This window comes from Leptopilina boulardi, unplaced genomic scaffold, assembly GCF_019393585.1.
Source record: "Leptopilina boulardi isolate dan_hultmark-lab unplaced genomic scaffold, ZJU_Lbou_2.1 LbouV2_202, whole genome shotgun sequence".
Classification (NCBI taxonomy): Eukaryota; Metazoa; Arthropoda; class Insecta; order Hymenoptera; family Figitidae; genus Leptopilina; species Leptopilina boulardi.
In genome coordinates, this window is record NW_026137755.1 from 242,562 (window position 1) to 266,932 (window position 24,371).

General features: G+C 29.7%; 1 protein-coding gene across 1 annotated transcript in view; it reads right to left on the bottom strand.

Annotated features, from left to right (window-relative positions):
* LOC127278387 (zinc finger protein 853) overlaps positions 1–24,371 on the bottom strand; it is a 75,779-nt gene that overhangs the window by 48,085 nt on the left and 3,323 nt on the right. The window lies entirely within an intron of this gene.

Here is a 24,371-nt window from a genome sequence, read left to right on the forward strand (position 1 = left end):
TGCACTATGGATGGAAGTCGCGCGCGCGACTTTTTAACGCGGTCGCAGCGCCGTGCGCCAACGAGTGGCGTCGCGAACTAATAGAAGGGGGCCGCCGAACAGCAAAGGAAAAAAGGCGAAAAGCCGCTGAGAGCGTCTACTGATAAGCCATTTGAAAAAATCGGTCTATGAGATATCGATTGAAATAATAACACGGTTCCCGACGGTCCAGCCAATCGGAATAATGTACAATGCCGGATTGCCACCAATTAGAAACGAACTTTCTTCCCTCCATTTTTCTCTATTATATACATATATATATATATATAATATATTATTTCTTCATTTATCGTATTTCTTTTTCTAACATAGTCTATTTCTTTTCCATTGTCCTTCTTTATCTGTTACTAAAGAAAAAAAAGAGAGAGAGAAAGAGATAAGCGATTACGCTAAACAGGAAGTGTCATTTTCGAATTAAATCAAAAATTAGTAAAAATAATTATTTTGCAAAAAAAAATTCAATTTCTAACACACGGAAAAAAAATCTTTACCTAAAACAGCGATATGTTTTACTAGAACAGGGATAGTTTTCGCTATTCTAGAGAAACATATCGCTGTTCCAGATAAAGATTTTCTTTCCTTGCATTTAATTAACATTAAACTAACAAAATTTTTTTTAATATTGAATTTTAAGAGGAAATAAGACTTTCTATCCTTATTCCTTGTTTCTTAGACAGTATAGTACTATATACCATATATGTATATATTCTTAGAGATAAAAAATATTTTTCCGAAAAAAATACTTCCTTCATTCACATATATGTTTCCTTAAAAAATTATTTATACTTCCAGAATAATGTCAAACGGAAAAAATTTGTAGTTATTTTTTTTTTATTAAAATATTATTAAATATTAATATTTAGTTATTTTTTTCTAGTTATCAAGGAAATGTGTTTGTACAAACTAAAAGTATATTTTTCACTGGTTCTTTGAGGGTATTTCTACCGGGTTTTCACCTCAGAAAGGCAGACAAAAATTGTACACAAGTTACATCTAAGAGAAAATAACTAAAAATAAGTTTTAAATCAGAATAAGTAAAAATTTCAACTAATTTCAATCAGTGACCCACTGCTTTTAAATCAGTAAAATTTTACTAATTAGTAGTAAAAAAAAGTTTTTTTTATCGAATTAGTAAAATTTAACTAAATCCAAAGCAAAAATTAAGTCACTAATTCAAATTTAGTTAAAATTTTTACTAATTTGAATAAATTTTTTTTTTTTTTGTTGAAATTTATTACACATTTTTTTTTGAATTCATAAATTATTTTTCACGAATAGTGAAAAAGACCGCGCGCGAATCTATATATAATATTTTACGGATCCGCGCGAGTTTGCTGAGATTGCGCAACTCGACCTTAAAAAAAAAATAATGAGTTCAAATGAGAAAAAATGGCGGGTTGGTTGGTTCTAAAAAAGAAAAATGGGGCGGAGTCTCTCTCTCTCTCTCTCTTTCTGTAGTGAAGACGGTTTCCTATCCACCATGGCCGCTTTATCACTCTACTGACGTCAAGATAAGCACAGACACAGATTTTCACACATGCATTCTATGATGTGCGCTTTTCTCGCTCGCAGTGCGTGTGTTGAGTTATTTCGTTTCAGTGACTTTTAGAAGTTTATTTCACTTGAAATTCGACATTTTTTTTTACCCCCTATTTCTATATAGAATTTCCGTTTTTCTTTTTAATTATTTTTTTTTTTCTTGACACAAGTTTCCCGATTATCCACCATTATTTCTCACTATATATATATGTATAGCCAAGAACTTTTCAATCCGATTATTCACGCCAAGTAAATTCATGATCCTTTTTTGTAAAAAAAAAAAAATCCCGAGAAAAAAATTTTTAAATTTATCAAGATTGTGATTCTAGATAATCGGTTATATATTTATATATAAAGTGGTGGATGTGAATGAAAATTATGATAATGAATAATTGTAATTATTAATTAATAATAAGGAATAATTGTAATAAATAATTATAATTAATAATTATTTAATAATTGTAAAGGTAAATTAAATCATTTTTTTTAATACCGATAGAGTGATTTTAAATTGTTCCCGCTGAATTTTTTGATCTACAAAAAAATGTTCTTTTTATTATTTAAAATTCGTGTTAATTCCACTAAATCGTTTATATAGCCATTTAGTGTCCAAAGTACTTGGCGTTTAATTGCTTTTAATATAGGGGAAAAAAAAAATGTCGATACAAAGTTAACGAAATAACCATTAAATCTTGTGTGTCTAAAATTTACCGAAAGAGTAAATTTTTTTTTTAATTATTGAAATAAATTGCAATTTGTTTGTTTTTAATTGCTTTGAAATTTAAAATTAGAATCACGCAACGTCGCGCAAAAAAATTTGCTTAAAAGTATTTTTGTATATTATGTAAAATTTTAATTCTGTATAAAATTATGAAAAATTAATAACAATGGCCATATTAATTAAGAATATTAATAACAATTAATAATATCAATAACAATTAGTAATATCAATAACAATAAATTTAATAACAATTAGTAATATTAATAACAATAAATAATATCAATAACAATGAATAATATTAAAAACAATTAATAATTTTAAAAATTAGAAATTTTTGAAAAAATTTGAAAAAAAAATTTTTTAAATAAAAAAATTATTTTATAACAAAAAATGTATTTTATAATAAAAAAAAAATATTTTATCTAATAAGTATTTTTATAAATTAAAAAAGAAAGAAAAAAAAATTTTTTTTAGGTAATTATAAAATTTTAATTATTCTGTTAATTTAAAGAAAAAAATATAATTAAATTAACATACCATAAAGAATTGGAAACTTGAATTTGTGATTCGTAAGTTTTCGTAACTGACCCAATTATAGCCTCGACTTTATATCCCCCAAGGATATTGAGAAAAAACTTCAGTAAACTTTTAAGGGAAATATTGTTGGAAAAAACGGCGTCCGGTAAAACGAGTGCATGGTAACTGAGAGAGCGCGCGCAGTGCTGGGATAAAGGTTGGTGCAGGTTATGTACAAAAGTAGTAAGCGTTGATCTTGAGAGAGAGTCGAGCCCTTGGTTGGGGCAAGAACCGATATAAATAAAGTTGCAAATAAACGAAATCATGGTGTGTATGTGTATGTGCGCGGGAGAGAGAAAAGAGTAGTGAGAAGGGGTGGGTGAGGAAGGGGGTGGTTGAACGAGGGGGAAAAAGAGCGCGCGAGATAGAGTTGAAAAAGAAAGAAGCATAAAAAAAAAGAGGAGGAAAAAAAAATATTGAACAACATCAAGAAGAAAAAAAAAAAAAAAAAAAAAAAAGAAACTCTGGTAGAAGAAGAAGAAGAAGGCGAGGAACGAGAAAAAGAAGTGAAAAAGAAAAACAAGAGGATGTAAAAAGAAGTTTGCAAGTGAAGGCCGAGAGACGCGCATTCTCGCGGCCACCCCTCCACGAAATTACTGACCACGGACAACAAGCAAGCGTGCACTCTTTTCTTTGCTATTTTCTTTTTTTTTTTTTTGCCTCGTGTATTTTTTTACGACATGTATTTCTTCTTTCAATCTCACTTCTTGTCTCTCTCTCTATCTTTTTTTCCTTTTTCTGTACTTTCACTTTATATCTCCAGTTTTTTCCATCGTGCGAACAATTTTAGTATTTTAATTTTAAGCAGATAATTTTGAAAATTAATTTTTCCTACTATTTTTGAGGATAGGGAAAATGATAATAGATTTTATTTAATTAATTTTTAAATTACAATAATGTTTTGTATTTCGACTTTTAAAAATGCGTGCGGTTTGCAAAATACTATTCATTGGCTCATGTGGCGCCGGCGCATATAGTATCAAAATCGTCTGCTATGCAAATTCTTCCGCATTGTTGAATTTTGCATTTCTAATAATATATATATATACTTTTAGCGCGAATATGATATAATTTTACGAAACGACATTTAACCAACAAAAAAAAAATATATGACATAATATAATAATATACAAATTTTTTTAATTTGACTCCCATATTTCTTCACCGTATGGGTTTAATTATTTATTAATACTTGACGTTCCTATTTACCGCCTTTTAATTTAATATTAATCCCTTTTTTTTATAGAATAAATGAAAAATTTCTCTAAAAAATTCTTTTTCTATAAAAAAAAAAAGTTTTTTTTTCCTTTTTGTAATGTTAAAACTTCTTTTTCTACTCTCGTGTGAAATAAAATGTAATAAAAATAACTAGATCCCATCAGAGAGAAAAAGGATGAAGGCAGTATGATCATAGTTAAAAAAGAATAAAAAGAGAATGAAGAAGTGCAAAAGTTAACGAAGAGTAGAGGAGAAAAGAAGAAGGCGAAGGCGGCAGCCCATAAGAAAATAACGAAAGAGGCAAATAAGAGTTGTATGCCTTCTTCTTCTTCGAGAAAAAGAGAGCGAGAGAGAGATGAGGGGGAGGGTGTACTGCAAGTTGGAAGGCAATGAGTAAGTACATGAGGGACGAGGGAGGACTTGTATGTGTGCGAGAGAGAAAAAAAAAGAGAGAGAGAAAAAATAAAAAGTCCAACAGGCCTTGGCTGCTGCAGTTGTCCCGGCCGCGTTGCCAAGTCTCATTTGTTTATCATGTTTCGCGATGAGGAGCATAAAGCCTTTCCAACTTTTTTTTTTCGAATTTTTTTTTTTTTTTTGCTTCCTATATAATGACGACTCTAATCGCTTCTGTTATTCAACTCATTCTAATCATTACATCATCTCATTTTACCCCCTTTTTTTTCCCTCCCAATGGGAAATTTGCGATTAGGTCTAGACGCGATCAAGACTCCCGTTATTATTCCATTGCACTAAGTATATAATATTACTGTTATTAATTTGATTTTATTTAATTATTATAATTTTTTTATTAGTATTTATTAATTACTATTTATTTATTACTATTAATTTATTTAATTTTTTTTGGAATTTTATATTCGAATTTTTAATTTCGAGTTTTTTTAATTTCATGAAAAAAATTTTTTTTTAAATACAAAATTAATGCAATAAAATTGAAATCGTTTGTTTTTTTTATATTTTGGAGGTTTTTAAAATGGGAAAAAAAATTGTAATGAAAAAAAGAGTTCGATTTCGCCTCCTATACTTTTATGTATATGTATATGTATGTGGTTTCGCCTTTCGTCTCGCGGACTCGTTTCTGAGTCATCTTACGTGCGTTTGAGTTAGCGTTTACTCTCGTCGCCAATGCATGTGTTTATATAAATACATATATATACACACACGTTGCTAACACTATGTATGAATCTGGATGCAAGTACAAGTTTCAATGTATGAATGTACGTTCCCCTTATTTTTTTTATCTCTCCTTCTCTCTCTCTCTTCGTTTTCATATATACGCTTGTCTCGAAAAAATTATGTCAAGTTAATTATAATATAATTTTTCTTAGCGATAAAATAAATATAAAAATTTTTAATTGACTTCTTTGTAATTTTTATCTAATTATTAAAAAGATGTTTTTTTTTAAATTTATTTACCAACTTTTTTTTTCAATTTTCAAAAATAGTTCCAAAAAAAACACTGGTAAAGTAAATTAGAAATATATAGTAAAATGAATAATATATTAAGTATATATATATATATAAATAGTGAAAGAAAAAATCGTGAAATAATAAAAAATGCGTAAAAGTCATGAAAAATTTAATCGAGATGCAGGGAAAATATTGCAACGTTATTTTTATGCTGAATTAAAAAGAGCCTTTCGCATAGCCTCTGATTTCAAGTCGACTCGGATTTCTGTCTGCTTGTCGGTCACAGTAAGATATTTTTACGGAGGCAAAAAAATGCCCAAGTGGCAGTATATAGTTCTTTTTTTACTCTTTGAAAAAAAAAGAAATTCAATATGTAATTCATATTAAAATACATATTAAAAGACAACAAATTGTCTTTTAAAGAATATTTTTTGTTGTAATTATTGACTTCGGGATGTGAAGCCAGAAAAGCTGCATATGTTGCATGAACCGTGAAAGAATTTTTTCTTAAAAAAAAAAAATATATAAAATTAATCTTTACAATATATTACATTATTAAATTTTATAATTAAAATATAATACTTGATCTGTAACCAATAATTATATTCATCCGCTGAACATTAGTTCAATGGACAACAATTATATTGTCCGTGTGTCTTTTTTCAAGTCTGTAATTTATCTTCAGTTTTTATATTAACGGAATAAAAGAACCGTCTGACATGAGGGGGAAAGAGAGATGGAATTTTGAAAAAGAATTATTTTTTTTAATTCTTGAATACGGTTTTTTATAATTTGCAATCTTTTTTTTTTATGCGGTAATTTTTAATACAATATTTCTCTTTTATCCATAATGAATTCTTTTTTTATATTACTTAATTGCTATATGAGAATATATATTTTCGTTTAGAAATAAAAATACTTTATAATGCACTGAGTCGAGTTATATATTATAAGGGATGGCAGGAAATGTCTCAACCGTCAGTAGGTTACTATTATATATCCAAGAACATTTGATTCCAAGAAGTAAATTTTATTTGTAAAATTAAAAAAAATTTTCTATTTTTAAATCTTTATTTTGTATTTAACATATGTTTATTTAACAACATGCAATTGAATTTCCTCAAGTTTTAAAAGTCATTAAATCAAAATATGTTTATAAAATATACAAAGAAAATGTACTGCACGAAAGGAACATAAAGCAGAAAATGTATATGTAGTGAAAATTACTTTCCTCTTGGCGCATAAAGGTCCAGTCCTTAAGGGTCAATAGCGTTGAGATGCTAATGATCGATACGGAAGTTCCTTGGTGTGCTAGCTGCAGTAATTTATAGACTCTACCTCATGAAAATAAACGGGGTGGCAATTATTGTATTTACATCGTGAGAAAAGCAACGCGTATATACAACTATAGCGTGTATACAGCGTTACTTCTAATAGCAATAATCTGCGTAGGATTACCACCGCTCTTATATTTAAATTTCCCTATACAGTTTATAATATGTATATAGTCGTTCTCTTTTATAAATATACATCTTCAAAAACCCTAATACTTAAGAATTTTGTTGCTCAAAAAAATTATTTTTAATATTCCCCATATACATTTTGTCATATATATAAATCTTATGCTTTTCTGGAATTAATTTTTTTCCTAATAATTTATTTTTCAAAAAAAGGCCATTTTAAATAAATGCTAAGTTAAAAGATGAAAATATGTAAAAAAAAAAAGAATGTCGCAAAGAGAATATGTTAAAGTCGCAACGTTGGTGGTTCTTGGGAATAAAAAATTGACTATATATAATGCATAATAAAGAGGGCCGCGCTTGTTGCAGTAACCTTGCACTCGCGTCACAAGGAATTTTTTTTTTCTCTCTATCAATCGTATAATGTTTTAAAAGAAGTCCGACATGACGACGACAACGATAAATTTTTGCATATAAATAGTGCAATCGCAAAAGTGAACTCGCAGACTCCCGTTTTCTCTCTCTCTCTATATATATATATATAAAGTGAGCAAAGAAGGTAAAGACAATATGAACGGGTTTGTCGGTGGTCAGTCCCACTATATAGTACAGTCAACGACAAATTACTCTCAACACGTTTGCACTTTACCTTTCCTACTATACTATCAATACCATTATTATTACTCACGAGTGCGCGAGAGAAAGAGAGAAAAAAGACGAGTCACACTACACTTGACGCGACACGTCAACCTCCTTTCACACCTTCCTCATGACAAACATTTCAAACACTCTTTCCGTTTCCCTTTTCGTTCTCTTCTTCATTCCCTTTTACTTTCAATCGAATTTTTTTTTTCTCACAAAATAATTCAATTTTCTCGGTAAATTATATATTATTTATAATAAAATTATTTAATTACCATTACTGGTAAATTGCAAATTAATAAATAAAATAAAAAAAAATTTTCTGTCAATCATGTTTAAAAAAACAAAAAAAGAATATATATATATATTAATATTCAGAAGTCGAGATACACGGGTGCAAGCATCTCATGCAGTTTAATTTCAGTTTCAGGCTATCGCGCACGAGCGTATATATTCATTTTGCATGTGCATCAGAAATGATCCTCGGAATGTGGAGAATTGCAGATGCAATTTTGTAGTCGACTCGTTAAAACTTGACTTTACACCGTGAAAAGATTAAAGTACTGCGTGAAAAGACGTTTGCAGACACTCTATATGCGTATATATATATATATACATTGAAAGAATGAAAGAAAAAAAAATGAGAGAGAGAGAGAAAAAAAAACACCAATTTTATAGGTATTTTAATCCAAAAGTATGTCTGCAATCTGTAATTTTATTTCACATTGCACTCTCTTCAATTCGATATATGTTTATACGTAGAAAATAAATTTTAAAAACTATTTTTATAATTTAAATTTAAGTGAATCGTAAAAAATAAATGAGAATAATTAAAATATGATGATATTATAAGTAATTTTATTAATTAAAAGTAAAAAAGAAGATTTAATTTTAAAAAAAGTGTTGACTACTTTCTAAATTTGAATTAGTCAAAAGTAACTGAGTCATAATATTACTGATTCAAATAAATTTTTTTTACTACAAAATTATTTACAGTTACTTATTATTGTTATTATTATTTTTATTATTATTATTACTATTATTATTATTATTTGAAGTTATAATTGAAAAAAAGTATTAACTGAAAATAGTACAAGATAAAAAGTAATTTTATGGTAAAGTTTCCTTATTCCAATTCATTGATTGCAGATACAATTTCTTAAGAGAGAAAGAGATTCTCCTTTCAAGAAGTTGAACAATTTCTTCGATGTGTCCTTGACCAAGTGCTTGAAACCTCGACCTACACTCAAGGACTGTCATAATATTCAAAAGACAGGAAATTGTAAATCGATTGATTTGCAAAAAAAAAAACGGAAATAGATATCTTCAATATATTTAAGTCTTTTTTTAATTTTCAATTTTTATAATTTCAATTGCAACGTACTTTTTTTTTATGTAAAATATATTTCGAACCATTTTCTTACATTATTTTCATGTTTTTTGTCAAGTGATCGATAAAAAAAATTGTTTACCTGAAATAGCGATACGTTTTATTAAAATAGCGAAAGTTTACATTATTCTTGAGAAACATATCACTATTTCAGATAAAGATTTTATGTTATTGTTTTATTTAGAATTAAAATTTAATTTCTAATTGAAATATAGTTAAATAATTAAGTAATAAAATAATTATATATATAATAATAATAATAATAATAATAATATAATTTATAATTAAAATATAAGGAGATAAAATTCAATCCAAATAAAGTTAAACGAAGAACTATATACAGCACAAACAATATACATATATATATAAAGAAAAAGAATATAGCAACAGTATTTTTATCATCAAGGTTTCTTGTAGCGTTCAATGGCCTCTTTAAGAAAAAAAGAAAAAGAAAAAAGAAAAACAACGTCCAAGACTCGTATAAGTAAACGACCCAATCTAATCTGTACGCATAATTCCCACTTCGTAAACTCATCCTTCTTATATTATTATATATATAATATAACTAGTAGCGCGGGGTTTTAACCCTTTTAAAATGAGGGAAAGGGGGGGGAGAAAAAAATTAATTAATTTTTTTTTTTTTTTTAAATCCGCGAATGAATAAATGGAGCCGCGAAGAAAGAGAGCGATCATATATATATAAAAAGAAGGCCGCCCGGCTGGCGCAGGCCGGCCTGATAATCTTTAATTTATTTTAATGACGTAGAAGCGTGACTCGTGCCTCGACGAAGCATCGAGGGAATGCCGCGCTGCGTTGTCGGAGGTCAGGTTCACCAGCCGCGATGCGCTTGGCGCGGGAGAGAGAGAGAGAGCAAAGGAGAATGGCCAAGGAATAAGCGGGGGGGTTTTATTCAAGAGATGAAGGGGGGAAAAATTATCATAAAAAATGGTCCAATTCGAACAATATAAATAAAAACTTAATTTTTTAATTTTTTTTTTTGATGAATTTTTAATTTTGAAAATTTTTAAATTCTGACAAATTTTTAATTTTGAAATTTTTTAAATTCTGACAAATTTTTAATTTTAACAAATTTTTCAACAGTTATATATTAAATGGAGAAAAAGTTTTATTGAGTCTTGACAATAAATAAATGGCAAAAGAAATTTACTGTTATACAATTTGAGAAATAAATTATTTGCCTATATATATATTAAAAGCATTGAAAGAAATATTAATTTCAATCTAGTATAATTTGTGAGGAAGAAAAAAAAATTATTCAGTTTGAAATATAATGATGAAAGAACTATATCAATTACTTCTAATTTGATAATATCGGATTATATATAGAAAGTTACTTATTCTCTTTTTCCTAGCTTTCACAACTGCTCTCTTATCTCAATTTTTTTTTTAATTTTTGCAAATTTGCATTTTTTATGCGAGTAAAAATTAATTATTTCAATAAATTATAAAATAAATTTGCAATTTTTTTTTTGTTAATGAAAATAAATATTTTAAAGAAAGGGACCTAAGAAGCAAAAATTTATAGGTTTATATTATATACAATGTAAATAGATATAAATATAAAGATGCGCTTCAAAAAAAGGGACCTAAGTAGCAAAAAATTTATAGGTTATGTTTAAATTAAATTAAATAAAATACATAACCTATAATTTTTTTTGACTCTTAGAGAAACTTTTTTCGAAGAGTACGTAACATATTTAAAAAAAAAGACATACACGTAATGGAAGAATTTTTTTTTTAAAAACCTCCTGGGGAGAAAAAAATGTTTCCTCGTGATAAAAAGTGTTTGCGTTAAAAATAACTTGGCGATTGGTTATATATGTAAGTGTTTCGGGGGCAATGAAACAACGAAAAGGATTCTTTATCTGGCGGGAGTTAGAGGGAGAGGAAAAAAAAAACAAAAGCGATCGCGGTTCACGATAAGTCTCTCTCTCTCTGTCTCTCTTTTTCTCTCTTTCAAAGAACTCTGCGGGCCCTTTCGATGAGGAGAGCGTCACGGTCGCGGCTGCAGCCTCGCTGGATGCTGCATCTTGCATATACACATATATATATATATACGTATATGTTTTATGTCAGCGTACATTCTGCATTTACACCGTTGCCACATCTTCTCTCCTCCATACTCTCTCAATCTCTTTCTTTCTCGAGTTTGTTGCTGTTTTTTTTTCCTCTTCTCTTTTTTTCTGTACCCCCCCCTCCTCCCCTTCTTTCTATCTTTTTCTCTTATATACATCCCTCTCTTTTGCTCTTTGCATTCATCCCTCTCACCCCTCATCTCCGCGAACCTACCTACACTTCTTGACATTTCTCAAACCTACACCACACGTCTACTCGCAAAAGAGTCATTGAACTCGAAAAAAAAGAGGCGCGAGTGCAAGAATAAAGATGAATAAAATAAAAAAAAAAACAAAACAAATGCACTCGTTGTCGCGCACATATATTCATATATGTATTATATATATATATATATATATATACTAGTATCCCGCGCAATGTACTTTAGCATATTCGATAAGTGGAGCGAATCGAAAACAGATAAAAAAAAAGAGCCACCTTTATGTATATATATAGTGAAGGTGATATGCAGAATGTATCCCCCCTCCCTTGTTGTGGATTAATTTTTTTTTTACTCTTGATTTGATTGAAAAGGAAGTGTAGTTAGTTCGCTATCGGGCGACACGTGAAAGTATTTTATCAGTTCTGATTTTTTATTTGAAATTCAATTTTTTTGGAATCTTATAGCGAAAAAACGAAACTGTTTTAAAAAATTATTTCTTCTTTTAAGAGTATATATATTTTATTCAAATAAAATTCATGGGTAAATATTTTTAAATAAGACAAATTTAAAATTACAATTTTTCGGTATAATGTTATATATATAAAAAATATATAAAGTAAGAAATGCTTAAAAAAAGAAGTATAAAAAGTAATATTAAATTTGAAAAAAGCGTTTGAATTCAGGTATATATATAATTCAAATTGGCAAAACTTGAATTGCATGATTCAACTTAATTTATTTGCTTTAATTGAATGAAACTCTTTTTTTTTTGGATTTTTTATTTTCGCATTCCACTGGCGGACGTGAGAACGGCGAGAGAGAAAGAGAGAGAGAGAAAAAGATACTTGTCGGAGTGAATCTGCAGTAGGTTGGAGTAGGTCGTGGTACTCTGAGGTTTATCTTCGCGTGACAAAGTTTCTTTGCTTAAACACTGTAAAAGCATTTAATTGTATTCCAATAGACTGCGAGTATTTTTATCTCACCATTATCTTTTTACATGTTAGTCATCAATAATTTGTTGCTTCTTCGATAATAATAATAATAATAATAATAAAAAAAACATGGAAAAACAATAGTCATTTATATTGAGGGGAATGGAAAAAAAAGATATTCTTGTTTTCCAAGTTTCATTAATTTGTTAATTAATTATTTTATATTTAAAGAAATCTATTTCAGTTTAAAGTACAATTTTGTTTAAATTTTAATTATTATTGATTAATTTTAAATGTTCAGAAATTAATTTAAATTATATTTTTTATTCGAAATTTAATTTTAATATAGAAATAGAATTGAAATAATAAATAAACTTTTTTACGTTTTTCGACAACTTAAGAGGAAATCAATAAAAAAAATGGGAATTGCAATTATGATTGTGGTATCATTTGTGCTCGAAGGAGCGCGTCGTCCTCGTTCCGGAATGCGCGGCGCGGAACGCGATCCTTCAGAAGGACGAGTTTATAAGACATATATATATATATATATACTTCAATATGTTACATCCGATTCTAAATAGCATATATTTTTATAAAAGTCCAAAAAAGTAATTTTGAATATTTACAAAAAAGTTCGGTATTATTATCATATAAAAAAAGAATACCTATATGTAAATATAAAAAAATATAAAATATTTGTAAAAAATAAAAATAATGATTAAAACAATAATATAATTAAAAAAGTGCGACCATAAAATTATATATATAAACTTTAGAGAATGATACAATGCTTCCGTTTATAGTTTCAATATAAACAGAGTGCAAGAATAGTATCTAGGCTAAAATTATCCGAAACCTCGTGGCACATGACATTCGCTCATTCATGTATAGCAATCATATATAAATGTGATATCCAAATTCTTATCTCATGTATAATATAGACAGAAATTTTTTGTAAAACATATATTTTTTACAAAACACCGTTAATAATTCTATTTTTTTTATTTTTTTAATAAATAAAAGAAATTGCGGATCAATCTTTGACTTTAAAGAAATGATCTTATCATGTTTTTCTATTGGGATAACCTAAATCCGAGTCAATAACTTTTATTATGTATATATATATATATATATATATATATATATAATTGAGAGAAGGATGAGATTAAAATGTATCAAGTTTTATTAAAATTTAAAACTGAAATGTCTTGGAGTAGTTTTTATTTTAATATTTGATTTTGTGCGCTTTTTTAAGAATGTGATTCATTTTCTATTATATATATATATATATAATATTTTATTATTTAGAAGTACGTTAAAGATCTTTTTGTATTTTATTCACAATTTCCCTTTTGGAATTCAATAAATATATAGGGCAAAATAATTTATATATGAAATTTACATAAAATTATTTACAATTTTTAAAAGATATTTCAATTATTAAATTGTGTCGAAAGATTGTAAATTTTAGACAATCTGTAGTATTTATAATAGTGTCCTAACACATGGACCATACGGTGACCAAAATTTTAGGTTATGTTTGTGATTTTTGGAGTGAAAAAACAAATCACTGATTTTTAAGCCTTCATGAGAAGTAAAATATTGAATAAAATTTTCATTTTACGTTAAAAATTAAAGTTTTAATAAAGGTAAAACACTAAACATAACCTAAAATTTAGTTTACCGTAAGGTTCCTTATATTTTTTTTTATCCAAATAGAAAATAATGCACAAGATCATCTTTGAAAAAAATAAAACAAAAAAAAATTAAAATCGAAAAATAATTTTTAAATTCAATTTTGGAAAAATATTTTTTTTATCGAAAAAAAACAACTGTTAAAAAGAAAAGACAAAAAGCGCGCGAATGACAATAGTCCACGTGGTTTTACTAATTCCTAATAATAGATTTCTATTTGAATTGCAAAATCTGTCCGTCTTTAAAAGCTGCAATAGACACACTTGATGTCTTAAAAATTTCTTTTTTTTGGTCGTACGATCTAATTAATATTTAAAAAAAAACTAATCTTTTTGGTACAAATACCATTAAAAAAAATTAATTAATTTTCAAATCAAGGACCTGTCTACTATTATTATCTTAGAAAATATTTTTTGAGAGAAAAAAAGTTTGTCAGAAGGTTAAAACAAAAATGACATTACCTCGGCAAAATTCAGGTAGTTCGTGGTTCTAATGGATCACAGTCTTGCGATGGTAGGATGAGTTAGTTAAAAAAATCACAAAATATGGCACACTGTTCCTTGAGTTCATCGTTCGGCACACTCTCCGAGTTCCTCGGGGGTGGGATTCCTTTTACAGAAGGGGGTTCAGTGAGGGAGGAGGGGGGAGAGAGAAAAAGAAGAAATCACACGAATGGGAGACAAAAAGACTATTTACTAGAAGAGAGGAAGGAAATATATATATAGAAAAAGGACATTTGCACTATATATATATATATATACATAGATATATATATATGTCCACGCGGGCATTAAGAGCGGCACACCGGGCGAACACGGTGAGCTTGGCCGGAACTAGACGTTTTGAGGCGGGAACCGGGTGCCGCTCATCGGGTCTTCTTTTCTCGCGACACGCGGAATCGACGCACGCGAGAGACACGCGTAACTCGAGACGGCGGTGGGAACTCCAGGAGGACCGATTTTTCCTGAACGGCAGACGTCCCGTGATTCTTGTCCTCCGCCTCCTTCTCCTGCCCGCTTCCTTTCCCTCCTGCTGGGGCCGAATATCAAAGGGGGAATATAGGTGGGAGAGAGAGAGAGAGACTGTAAAAACGTCGAGATGATGCGAGAGTGATCGTCGATTGGCGAGAGCGATCGCGTGTATCGCGCACGCTCCGTTTTTTCTTTTATTACAACTCTCTTTTTCTCTCCCCAACTTCCTCCCTCTTTTTTTCCATTTTTTTTTTTTGAAATTTTATCGCGTACGCACCTTACTTGCTTAAAGAATCTTTAGAGTATAAAATGCTGGGGCGCCGCTGGAGCAGCCGAACCCCGATGAGAATTGGCCCCAGTAGGCTAGTTACCAGCGTCCTCGATGGGGATTGGTCCTGAGCATAAAGAGGGGACCGAAGGTTTCGTTCTGGCAGAGTGGATCTGGACTGAAAATCCCCTACCTAAGAAAGAAAGAGAAGGTCGAGGCTATGACACCCACATGGAACCTCGCACAGTTCCTAGTTACCTCTAAGACAGAGTGGTCACTAAACTCCCAAGAGTCCCATGGGGACTCATGACCTCTAAATTTTAGGATAGGTCCGGAACTCAATGATAGTGGTGGTGGGGGGGACCATGAGACTGGTGGGAGGGGCTATTGCTCGTGTGGTGGGGAATGAAGAGTGGGGAGAAGTTTTTGGTTCTCTCCTTCTCTTCCACTTGAGAGAGAGAGAGAGAGATTGTCCTTTACTCCCTCCCCCCTACTATTTTTCTCATTCGTTGTCTTCCTCGCCCTTAAGAACACTCTCTCCCCACTTTACGAGCGTAAAGCCAGGATATTCACCCACGCGTGCACAAGATCGTGGAGCGTGATGCCAACATTCACAGTCGCTGGCTCGTGCTGCAGCTATACAGAGCTTAGTGATTTTTTCAAAATTTTCCTTTTTTCTTTATTTTTCTTTTTTTTCTATCTAGTGATTCAATATCACAAAAAAATTCTCATTAAATAAATTCAATTTCTCATAAGATAATAAAAAAAGGGTGAAAAAAATACAGTATATTTTTTTCCACTTATCGTACGCGCAAATCTCGTGACCTAGATTCAAGTTATTTTTTCTCGGAACTTTTTTTTTTATCTCCAATGTTCTCTTTTTATCCTTGTCCCTCTTGTGGATATAATACGATCCTCTCGATCATCACACAAACTTTGTCTCACCCCTCCCCCCCTCTGCCAACCTACTTTTGCTCTCCTCCTTGTGCTCGCTTTTTCTCAAACCCCACTTCTCTTGCCTTTTTTGCATCAGAAGCTCTCACTCTCCAACGCAGTGTTCCTGACCTACGACTACGTTTTGTGGGGTCGGAAATTTCGACTCCTGATATACCGATTCGTTGAAAAGGCAATGCAATTATATATATATATATAGGAAAAAAAGTGGGGATTCCCCTCTTCTCGTGGCTCTCCCCACTCTCTTTTTTGTATTTCACTCTCTTTCTCTGTTACGAATGGAAGGGAGATAGGTAACAGGAAAAAGAAGGAGGAGGAGGAGGCTCAACGAAAAGGGGAAAACCACCGCCGCGGCAAAATATATACACACACATATATATATATATATATATACAAGTTACTCTCTCAAGAAACGCGGCAAAACTCTTACGTGTAGAGTTTTGCTATTCGATTTTGCAAACTTATATTTAGAAGGGCAACGATCTTTTGCCGGTTCTCTCTTTCTCTTTTTCTCATCATATGAGCTCATCTCTTTTTCTCGTTGATGCTGCTTCTACTTTTGCCCCCAAGAAGAATCTTTTTAAAGAGAGACGGTATAAATTTTCTTCCGAGACAATATATATATTATTCCTTTTTTAACATATTCTCTTACTGTTTTTTTTTATTCTCTATTTCTATTCTATTTTTTTATTCTCTTTTCTTCTATTTTCTATATAGTTGAATGATTTCGATAAATTTTTTTTGGAGTTAAAAATCAGCTTTAAAAATAAATTATAGATTATTTCCTTACACTGTCAAAAGGGGAGATTTTAACTCCCATCGGGACTCTATAAAAGTCCCACCGTTTTGGAGTTGATGATAAATAGCTAATGCTATAAAAATTTCGGGAGGTTATAGCAACCGGAGTTGGGAGTAAAATTTTCGAAAAATCAACTCCAAAAGTGAGTTCTCTTAGGATTGACTCCCTAGTAAAATTAACTCCTAGCATCAACAGCTCCAAAAGGATGGAACTTTTATAGAGTCCCATTGGGAGTTAAAATCGTTTTCTAAGCAAAAAAAAAAAAAAATAGAATTAAATAAAAAATTTCAAGGGATTCGGAACATAAAAATCACCCTGTATATAACAAAAAACAAATTGTAAAAAGGAATTTTTTTTTTTGGAACGCATAATAAAATTATTTATACACACCGAATGCGCGTAAACTGTAACCTTGGAAATTCGAGAATAGCAACATCCCTTTCGTGATCAATGTATATAAAATATATATATATATGTACAAAAACCAGGTCGTCGAACTCCTTTTACGTTTGCGTTTCGTCATTCGACATTTCGATAAATTGTTTCGCACTCTCTATCAATATTTAGAATCGCAGTTAGTTGAGTTGCTTTATTTTATTTTTTTTTTTTGGGAGGGGGGTTTAAGAATGTTATATATACCGTATAACGTTTTATGGTAAAATGGAGTATATATGTCTTATCAGACTGAGGGACGCGGGGACTTTATATTTATATGGACGCGCTGGGACGACGATCTCTGTAACACTGCACTTATAGTGCGTGAGAGTCAATGAACGATAAGAAAAATCAGCCAACGCATACATATATATATATATATAAGCGCAATACAATTTTTTTTCTCCTTGGTCAAGAGAGAAAAGTAAATCGATCTCAGTTCATTGTTTTTTTTTAAATTCACAACAAAATTTTTTTTTAATTTTTAAAAAGAAGAAATAGGAAACAATTCTGAACTTTTGAAAGTACGAATTTTTAGAAACTCGAACTTTTGGAGATTCTAAACTTTTGGAAATTTAAATTTTTGTAAATCCGAACTTTTGTAAATGCAAACTTTTGGAAGTTAGAATTTTTGGAAATTCGAACTTTTAATAAATCGAAATTTAAGTAATTCGAACTTTATTTATGATTATAAAAATTACATTTCTCGTGTTTGTCTTTTAATTCAAATGTTATTTTGTTTAAAAATAGAATTTTTTTTCTCGCTTCTTTTATTTTGTATATAAATTTTGTAAAAACATTTAAAAGTCGAGAGTTCTAAGTTATTCGACTAGATTCTATGAAAAGTTTGAAGGCACTCCAATTGGGAAACTTCCAAAATTTAAAATAGTTGTAATGTGAACTCTTGTATAATTTATAGAATTGCTGTTTATTTTATTTTTTTATATATATTAACGAAGAAATAAATCAAATATTTTAAGATTATAAATAAAAAAAAATAATTTTTAATATTAAAATTCAAAATTGTGATAAAATTATAATTACCGAGAATATGCTTAAAAATAATAAAGAACAAAAATTTAATTGTCTAATGTTCGTCAAAAAAAAAGAGAGAAGAGTAGAAAAAACAAAAATTATTGAAAATAATATAGAACATGAAAATTTAATTACTTATCTTTGGCAATAAAAAAAAAAATGAAGGAAAAGAGTAAAGAAAAAAAAAGGAAATTGTTGACGCAGCGTGCGTTATGCGGAGCGCTGCAGAATGTGTGGGCGCGTGTGCATGCTTGCTGTTCTTCCTGGGGTAGGTCACGGCAAAACCGCGTGTTAGTGAGAAAGAAGAGTTGAAAGAAGATAGAGAGGGGGAGAGGAGGAGGAGGAGGTGGCTGAAGAGAAAGAGTGAAGAACTCACGAGAAAGAAGAAAGAAATGAGAGAAAATAGAAGGAACTAGAAAGAAAGAAAAACGAAACAGAGAGAGAGAGAGAGGACGATATCCCCGTTTACTCTATACGTGGCGGCATGACGATTACTTCGTAACGCGTTTCTTCTTTCTCTTTCTTTCCCTCTGCCCTGTCTGCATTCCCTCTGACTGGTCATATATATCTTTTTATCTGTCCCTCTATCTTTCGCGTAGGCGCGATTTGCGCGATTCTTCCAGCTCTTTTCCCATCCATTATAAACACTTTTTTTTAGCTGTCACTTCGGAACCGGAACCGTTTCGTTCCCATGACGAAATCGCATTGACTTAATAATAATATGTATTTCTAATGATTTTACAGGCACTATTATTTTTATACTTTATTGAATTTTTTTTTTTTTGTTATTTAAATATTAGAACTGTTTTAATATACCTCTTTAATGAAAAATTAACCAATTTTTAGAAATAAATGTATAATCATTTTTAATTTTTGTTAGTAATTTCTACTAATTTTTATAGTCATATTTTTCACTAAAATAATTAATTTAAAATAATAATTGTCACTCATTGCGAAGAAAGGGACCTTAAAAGCAAAAAATTATAGGTTAAGTTTTGAAATTTGTAAGTAAAACCAAGAGGATTAACTCTTAATCCAAACCAAATGTTATGTTTAAGCCTTTATTATATCTAAAATAACAAAAATTGATTTTGATATTAATGAAACAAAAAGAAACTTTTTATCAAAGGTATATACATAACCTTACATAAGCTATAAGTTACATAACCTATAATTCGTTAAAAGTCCCTTTTTTCGCAACGCATCACAATTGTAATTAATAATTAAATATAATAAAAATTATTTGAAATTACATATTTAGACTTTAAAGTTTTACTGAATTTTTATATTACAAAAATTATATAATTAAAGAAATTTCACTACTCTTCGTTTAAAAACTATTTAGGAAAGTTCAATTGAAATCAATTTCAATGAAATGTTATTGTAGATCTTTAAATCCGAGAAGGAGAGAAAAGAGAATGAAAGAGGGGGGGCGCAGAAACGAATCAAGAGTGTTATTATGCCGAATCATGCAATCTGAAAATCATACAAAATTACTGAAAACCACAAGAAACTAAAACCTGTAAAGACAAAGTGGGGGGAGGAAGGGTTGGTGACGTTGTGGGAGGCGGGTGGGAGGGGGGGGGGGTTGAGTAAGTGTTTCAAGAGGTTTTTGTGGAATGGGTATATTGGGGGCTTAAGACGTTATAATTTTGTTTGCATCGTAACGGCCACGAGACACGAAACCGTTTCTTGGACTCGAAACAGAAACCCTTTTAGGACTCTCTCGTGTCATATATATATATATATATATATATATATATATATAGGGAGAAAGAGTTACACAGATGAAAAAAAGATAGGGGGGAGGGGGTTAAGTTTTTGATGAAACAAAAGCACGACGCGCCAAGACCGTTATTTGAATTGTTGATCCTTTCTAGCTCCATCAGAATAAAAAAAAATACCCAAAGGGGTTATAATGCGACATGTGAGAAATAAAAGAATACGAGAAAATCTCTTTCGGTGCCAATTATCTCCTTTTTTTATTTTATATATATATATATATATATATACAGAGAAACGAATTAGACATATTGTTTTATTTAATCCAATATGGATGTGAAAAAAATTGGGCTATTTAAAGTTTTTTTTTATATTATATTGTTATATTATACAATAAGTAATATTATTTTTTTTAAATTACAATATTATACTGAAAGTGAATTTTCCCGGAGAGAGAATTTTTTTGGGGAATATTTAAATTTCAGATATGTTATATTGTATATATGGCGCGATTAAAAATTTGCGCTGGATTGTAAAATATGTTAAAATAGTTTTAATCTTATTGAAAATCTCTTGTCCTCGACGAACATGCTTCTAAACTCTACTTTAATTCTAGACTAGTATCCTGTAATTACAGTTACCCAACCAGTATTAAAAGGGGTCATGACCGCGAATATTGAAACAGGATTAAAGGACTTACCGAGATTTATATATATATAGCAATCTTTAATTTCAAATTATCAACAACAAATAATTAAAAAAAAAAATAAGTTTATAACTTTTTTTCAAATTTATTTTTTTTTGCATAAAAAAAAATGATACCACCTCTGTGATGCATAAATTTAATTAATTATATGTAATGTGAAAAGAATTTTTTTTTGGCACACTAGAAAAAAAAACCAGATTATCTTAACAATTTCTTTTAGGAGAGAAAAAAAACTAATATATATATATATATAGAAGAGATGCAACGTGAGAAAAAGGAGTGTGGTCTTGAATTTACTTTGAACGCGCGGGGTGTTGAGACAATAGCAACGCCTACCGATTTGCATCCCTCGGGAAAAAGGTTTTTGAAACAAAAGAAACTTTTGCCTAAAGGTCTCGCTATATATGTATATATATAAAAAAAAAATTTTTTTTTCCTCATTTCCTGCTCGACTAGTGACATGAAAACTGGTTCTGGTTTTACAAGCAGCTGTCAACGACTTAAGTTATACTATATAATAGAAATTTAATTGATTAAACTTTATTTCGTTTTTTAACTATGTTATATTTATATATAGTATGGGCTTATATAAAAAAAATCTTGTTAAAATTTAAAAACATTTTTACAATGTAATATTAAGTTTTCAAGGACCTTAATTTTTAAGGAATCAGTATGAAGATGCTTAGTAGTAGTAGCAGAAGTCTTAAGTCTCAATAGTTACAACAGTCTCAATAGCTTCAGCAGTCTCAATAGTCTTAAATCTCAACAGTTTGAAGTCTCAATTCTCATAAGCCTTAAGAATCAATAGTCTCAAGTCTCAATAGTCTCAAGTCTTAATAGTCTCAATAGTCTCAAGTCTCAATAGTCTCAAGTTTCAATAGTCTCAAGTCTCAATAGTCTTCAGTCTTAATATTCCCTAGTCTCAACAGTTTTAGTTTTAAGTCTCAATAGTCTTAATTCTCATTAACATTAAGAATCAATAGTCTTCAGTCTTAATATTCCCTAGTCTCAACAGTTTTAGTTTTAAGTCTCAATAGTCTTAATTCTCATTAGCATTAAGAATCAATAGTCTCAAGGCTCAATAGTCTTAAGTCTCAATACTTACAAGTCTCAACAATTTCGGCCCTTTTTTTTACGAAATTCTAAACAAATTATTACTTTTATCGTTAATTTGTATAGCATATGTTTGTTAAATGAAATTACGAAATTTTTAAATGAATTTGTTTTTGCAATCGCGATTAAGGGAGTTTGTATAGTGCAACTTTTTAATCTCTCTCTCTCACTCTCTGCAAAAAATATGCCATTGCATTCATAGAATAAACTCGAATAATATGCTAACACAAAGTTTTTAAACACACTTTAAACACACATAGAGAGCAAGGGAGATCGTTTCATTTGCAAAAAATTCATTTGAATCCTCTATATGTAGCATCGAAAGGGTTCTAAAAGTGAGGCGCCGAAATAATTGGATTTTAATTTACGCTCTCAGTAAAAAAAAAAAGGAAAAAAAGAAAAAACATCCCTTTCGGGCAAGTTGGTTTTGGAATTAGGCATGAGAACTTGTCGAATGGGGTGACGACTATTTGGATAACATAACTTTTTTTCTTCAACCGATTCCCACGTCCCTTGACGCGCGATGAGAGATGAGCTTTTGAATATCTGAGCAGTTCAAGTATCTATCTCTCTGATGGTGTTTTTCTATCATATATACATATTTAAAATTACTTTTACTGGTTCTTCGCAGGATTATCGACTTTATTCGTATTCATCTGTTTGATGAACTGGTACTGCGAGTGCAATATATATATAAGGGGGTGTCAACCAATTTATATTGATTTTCAAACAAATTTTGATTGGTATAAGGGCGGGACTTTCTCACTCTGATCTTTTAAAAAAAAAATAATACAACTGAAAGAGGGTGCGAAAATTGTCATTCGATTCTATATGAAGATTTTTTTTTAAAAAACTTATTTGTAAAAAAATATTTTTAATTGTTTTACAGTATTAAAAATTGTAATATCGTAATGTAAAATTGTAGTTATTTTGAAAAAAAATTATATTTTAAATATACGACTTTCTAAAATGTAATAAAACAATTTCAGTTGTATCGCAAAAACTTGAAAGACAGAATATATATATATATATGCACGCGAAAATTCCCGACAGAAAGAATGGAAGCGAATGTTTTAATTAAATCTCGAAGGAAACGTGAAAACTTTGCCATCACCGTTCTCGACGTTTTTGCGATTTTCCGAAAAGTTTTCCTCGCGTTGCCTCTCTGCTCTTGTGGCTTTTAAGAATGGAGAGCGCGCGCGCCCTCTCCCTGAAAAGAGAGAAAGAACAGAAGAAAGAAAATCGGACTTAACTTTACGTCCCCGTGTCGTGCCCTTAAACTCTCTTTTTCTTTCTCAAGCGAAAAATAAAGGAAAACCGCGCACACATACAAAAAAAAAGAGAAGGAATGTGGCTACTTAACGAAACAAATTGTTTCTTCGTTCGCTGGAGAATTTAAAAGTTTTCTACTTTGCCTTCTACATCTTCACTCTTTTATATATATATGTATATATAGTCCGCATCCCCCTTTTTTCAACCGCAATGTAACACAATTGAGCGCTCGTTAGCGACACTTTCTTTTCGAAACTCTTCTTCTGGGCTTTTGTAAATTGAAAAGTTTTTTTTTTTTTTATTTTCCTGAATTTGTTAAGAATTTTTTTTTTTAAATCTAATTTTCATAAAGTAAATTATCGAGGATCGTTCTATAATGAATTTTGTGGAAAAAATATTTTTTTATATGGAAATTTATACAAAAAAGTACAAATTGAAACAATTTGCCAAATTTCTACTTTTCTGTAGAATTATCCACAGAATTATTATTATTATAATTTTTCGATATATTATATTAAAAATAGTTGTTATTGATAAATTTAATAATTTTTCAATGTTTATGAATAAAAAAAAATTCAAAATCACACAAATTTGAAAGTATCAAATTGATACCAAAAATATCAAATTGATACAAAAAATATCAAATTGATATTTTTGGTATCAATTTGATACTTTTAAATTAGTGTGATTTTTCACGATAGATATAAATTACTGTTTGATCTTAGTCAGTAGCGTTCGCAATAAATATTTAAATTAATGATCTATATACAAGTCGATCGAATTTGAAATGTCAAAGAAAAATCGACTTGTTTTCTTAGTCTGTAAATGACAAAAAGTAACATGAAACACAACGAATAAAGCACATGCTGGGATGCATACATATATATTTTTAAAAAAATATATAGTTGTCTTGCAATCATATATATATATATATGAGAAACCAAAGAAATAAAATTCGGCGTGCTACATGAAATTATAATCGAATGTGAAAATTTATAAATTAAAAAAAAATATATTGAAAATTTTTTCAGAATTCATAGGAAAAGAAAAAAAAATGTTTTTTGCATTTATATAAAAAACGAACTGATATATATAGGCGAACTGGGCGACGTGCAGGAGAAAAAATATAAGAATGAAGATATAATAAGAGCAACAA